Source organism: Apodemus sylvaticus, chromosome 19 (genome assembly GCF_947179515.1).
Source record: "Apodemus sylvaticus chromosome 19, mApoSyl1.1, whole genome shotgun sequence".
NCBI classification, from domain to species: Eukaryota; Metazoa; Chordata; class Mammalia; order Rodentia; family Muridae; genus Apodemus; species Apodemus sylvaticus.
Window position 1 is genome coordinate 21,080,637 of NC_067490.1, and position 5,276 is coordinate 21,085,912.

The following is a 5,276-nucleotide window of genomic DNA, read 5'->3' on the forward strand; positions in this document are numbered from 1 at the left end:
TGCGGTATCCCAGATCAGGGACATCTGCCTGGCCTTTGGTGGTAACGAACCCCTGCTGTCTCTGGCCCACAAACCCAGATGTGGCCCCTGGTAGCAGCACAGGCCAGGACTCCACCAGGTCCCCGGTGCCATCACCTGCTACTCATATCAGCCTGTTCCTCACTACCCTGGAGTCTCCAGTTCTGCCTCTCTTCATTGAGCCCACATCCTTCTGTTTCTCTATCATTTCTCCACCACTTATTCACTCCTCTTAATGGCGTCTGGGGGTTCTCTCAGGAGTGGTCTAAGTGCTATGCCCTGATCCTGCATTATGGCGCTGGGCAGAGGTCATCTCTGGCACGATGTGTCCCCTCCCCCAAGCCCTGCATGGAGCTGGAATGGTGGTCATCTCAGCCTAGCTCCCTGACGAGGCTCCATAGCTCTTGCTCCTCACCTGGCTGGCTCAAGCCGTGCTTTGCAAGAGTCTTTGTCTTGGGCTCACCTCCCTGCAAGGTTCTTGTAGCCTAGACTAGAAGTCCTAGAAACCCATCAGGGACTGCCTGCTGTTGGACTGGTGGTTGTCTCAGGCTTGTTCTTTTTGGAGAATGTTAGGCTAGTAATCATTCACCTGTGCCTAGGACAGAACACTGCCACCTATTGATGTAACTGCGGCACAACAGCCACACCTACAACACTTCTAGGGGTAGGGAAAATCCAACTTCTTAAAGATGGGCTATTTACAAGAATTTTTTCTTTTTCCAAACTGAATTTTTGTGCAATGTATATTTCTCCTTGGATTTTGTATCATGCCATACAATTGAAAAACATTTGTTTTTATTTTATGTGTATAGATGTGAACCACATATATGAAGTACCTAAAGACAGTGTTGGTTCCCCTGGAATTGGAGTTACAAGTAGTTGTTTGTTGCTGGGAATCAAACCCTGGTCCTCTGGAAGAGCAGACAGTCCTCTTAAGTACTGAACCACCGGTTCAGTTCCAATTGTAGACTTTTTAAAAGCCTTTGTGAAAAGAGCAACTTTGCCCCCATCTTCCTATCCGAAGTTGATATAGCAAAACGGCCCTATCGAGACTTTTAGGATGAAGGTATATTTATGGTTTCAACGGGTAATAGAAACAATACTTAAAAGATCAACATAAATGACAGCAAGGAAATGTCACTCTGAGATCCATTGCCCTCAGGTGATCAATGACGCGCCTCACTTTTCAGACTACTCTGTTAGAACAGGTCAGAAGTGTGATGATTCCCAAAACCGTGCTACAATATGATCAGAGTTTTGCATGTACACAGAAAGGGATGACATTGAGGTAGAGACTTCACACAGTCTTAGTCACGGTTTCTATTGCTGCTGCAAAACACCATGACCCAAAAGCAAATTGGAGAGTAAAGCGTTTATTTAGGTTATACTTCCACACATTGCAGTCTATCATTGAGGGAAGTCAGGGCAGGATCAGACAGTGCAGGAATGTGATGCAGGAGCTGACGCAGAGATCATGGAGGGTGCTGCGTACTGGCTTACCCCCATACTCATCCTGCTTCCTTATAGAACCCGGGACCACCATCCCAAAGATAGCACCACCCACAATGGGCTGGGCCCTCCCCCATCAATCACTAATTAAGAAAATGCCCTACAGCCAGAATTTAGGGAGGCCTTTTCTCAATTGAAGTTCCCTCCTTTCAGATGAAGCTAGGTTGTGTCAAGCTGACAGAAAACTACCCAGGACACACACTGAGGAAATGAAGTACTTTCACTTTCACTTTTATCTAGAGGACCATGGAATGTGAAGTGCCACAGATTTCTCTAATTAGTTCAGCTTCATGCTGGGATCCGATGCACATCTAAGGGGTGGTAGGGGTTAGAATTTGATACCCTTTTGTAAGTAATTAACGAGGAAAATATGGGTTGAGGAGGCTACACAGGGAGAATGCGGAAGGAGCCGGTAAATCAAGGGCAGGGTACCTGGAGATGCAGGACTGGAGAACAGAGGCAGGATGCTTCTCCAGCGTGGTTACAGCCAGGAGCACTGCAGGCCCTCTCTTTAGTTCCCATAATTTGTGGTATTCATGTTGACTTGTCACACACCATCAGAGAGTAGAAAAAAATAAGCTAATTTCATGTCGGTACTAAGAAGTAAATTCATCTAGTCTGACTGGCCTGATGATGAATCCGAATGCGGGAGTGATTCTGAGTTAATGAAAGTATTTCTCCAGAAAATAGATGCTTGGTAATGCCACCCAGGTCTATCTGCATTTACAAACACACTCGGGGTGAAGCACCCAGAGTGGATATTTTACTTTATTTCATTTATTTTTAAAAGGGTGCGTCCCTATTTGCACATAATTATACAGAATAGCCTTTAATTGCAATATGCCCACATATCAAAGAATTGCTTGTACCTTGAAGCCTCTTAAACTGTTTTGAAATTGCCTTTTAGAAAGGATCATGGGGAGGCTTTCTTCTTAATGTACAACTCAGGTACAGATTTAAAGAGAGTGTAATTACCAGCTACAATCCCTAAGCAGAATTGAATCACTTCCTGGGTGCTGGGGTTGTTACAGATTGACCTTCAAGGGAATAGAATCCTTCGGCGTGTCCTTGCTAGATTTCTGCAGAGTCGCAAGTTTTCTCTCATTCTTCCTTTTCTGTCTTTCTGCACACAAATGGGATAAACAGAGCTGCTGCTGCTGTCCTCTGATGGGTTTCATCTCCTCGGTCAGAGGACTAGAAGTCTCCTCGTGACCACTGCTTTTCTTCAAAAAAGCAACTGAAAACTTATTAAAAGAACAATTCCGAAAGCTCCCCAGTAAATCACTTATGTTCAAAGAGTACCAGCCCAGTCCTCTACATCAGCCACCCGTTCCTTCTTCCCTGGAAGAAAACAAATACCCAAACTGTTTATTGTCCATGATGCTACTGTAGGAGTTTGACCACGGCACAACCTAAATCAGGAAATAGGGTTTTACTCTCAAGTTAGATCAGATTCCCGAAATAGTCAAGTTTAATTCCTCTGCTTCACCCTGCAAAACATGCCGCCTTGCTTTACTCTATGTATGTGAGAAACTAGCACATGAAATACTTCCGGGATAGGAAGACTTTTATTATATTCAACATCTCAAGTGAAGTGTGTGTGTGTGTGTGTGTGTGTGTGTGAGTGTGTGACTGATCAGCTACTGGGATAGAAAAAGTTCCTACACAAAACTATTATGCAGAGTAATCTGCAGACCAGAATTGTTAAAGGTTTTTGCCTCTATTTACTGTGTGTATGTGCGTTTGAGAGCATGTGATTGTGTGCATGAGTGTGTGTATATGTGTGAGTGCTGTATATGAGTGTGTATGTATGTGTGTGGGAGTGTCTATGTATGTCTGAATATGCATGTATGTTAGTGTGAATGTGTGAGTATGTGTGGGTTTGAGTTTGTGTATGTATATGTGTATGTGTGAACTGTGTGAGTGTGTGTGTGTGTGTAAGAGCATATGACCATGAATCTGTATGTATGAGTGTATATGTATGTGTGAGTGTGTGTGGTATGTGTGGTGTGAGTATGTGCATGTGAGTTTGTGAGTGTATATGTATATGTGCATGTGAGTGTATGTGTGTGTAAGAGCATGTGAGTGTGTAAGAGCATGTGAATGTATGAGTGTGTATGAGTGTGTGAATGTGAGTGTGAATGTGTGTGATTGTTCGTGTATATAAGAGCATGTGACCATGAGTCTGTATGTATGAGTGTATGTGTATGAGTGTGTATGTATGTGTGAATATGTATGTATATGTAAGAACATATGTACATGAGTGTGTATATTTGAGCATGTGTATGAGTATGCATATGAGTGTGTGAGTGTGTATATGTGTGAGTGTGTGTGAATGTGTATGAGTGTATATTTGTGTATATAAGTGTGTGCACATGTCATGACAAGCCTGTGAATATGAGAAGTCAAAGGACAACTGGCAGGATTTGGGGCTCTCCTTTGACCACGCGGGTTCTGGGATTGAAACACAAGTTGTCAGCCTTGGTGGCAAGCATCTTTCCCACCTGAGTCATCTTACCAGCACAGCAATAGCATTGCTAATTGCTTGCAAACACACACACACACACACACACACACACACACACACATACACACACACACACATAATTCCAGTGTACACACAAACACATGTAAATGTACTCACACATGTATGCATGTGTATATACAATATACTCATCATTCCTAAATATAACACAAGAGAGGCAAATAATACATTTCCTATCAATGACTAGGCTTCCAATGGTGTTTCTGAGGCAGGGAATGAGGACAGGTCAGGAGTTAGCACCAGCGGTGATAGGGAATGCAAACAAATGTATCTGTCCCTTCTTAATAGTAGTCATCTCTCAGTCTTCCTTACCCGCTAACCCACTCCACCACCCTGTGCTTCCAGATCCTTCTGTATATACATAGTGAGCAAATAGTGAGTCAAAGCAGTAGACCTCTCTCTCTCTCTCTCTCTCTCTCCTCTCTCTCTCTGAATAATCATTTTATCTTCTTACGTAAGCACACCCAGGAGACACTCTTAGAAGATCGTCCCTTCTCTTTCTCTTGTAATGCACATGAAAGTGATGTGTTGTCTCGGCTGTCTATAGCCTGTGAGACTTTTCTTGAAACACACAGCATGCCAGCAGTTTAGTGCAACTGTAAACCTCACAGTGTAAACTTAGAGGCTCACTATTCTCACCCACAGGTCAGCTGGTTCTGGTTAAATTAAACTGGAATGCCCTGCCCGTGGCAGTTTCATTAACAATAATATCGGAGGGTCTGGAGCAATGATCCGGTGATTCAGAATAATTCCTGCTCTTCTAGAGGACCAGAGTTTGATTCCCAGAACCTACCTTGGGCATACCCACCTGTAACTGAGGCTGCAGGACATTGGACACCCTCTACTGGCCTCCATGTACAGAGGGCACAGGTGTGTGCATGAGTGCATGCTTGGACTTTTGCCATTACGTTGAAACACCCAACAAAAACAGCTTAAGGAAAGACATCATTATTTGGGTTTCTGGCTTCAGAGGTTTTAGGTATCATGGTAGGGAGGGGTGGGAAGAGCAGTTTACATCGTGGTGGCTGGGAAGCAGAACAAGAAAGAACACCTATTCTTGGTGGCGGTCTTCTTTTCCTCCTTGTATTCTGTTTGGGTCCCTAACCTGTGGGATGACATTACCTACATTTAGGGTGTTTCCCACCTAGACAGCCCTTTTGGAAAGGCCCCCACAGAGGCACCCAGAGATAATGCTTTACTATTC

At 43.9% G+C, this 5,276-nt stretch overlaps 1 pseudogene; it reads right to left on the reverse strand.

The window, feature by feature from the left end:
- Positions 1-583: 583 nt before the first annotated feature.
- Positions 584-687, reverse strand: LOC127670271 (uncharacterized; annotated as a pseudogene).
- Positions 688-5,276: the final 4,589 nt, after the last annotated feature.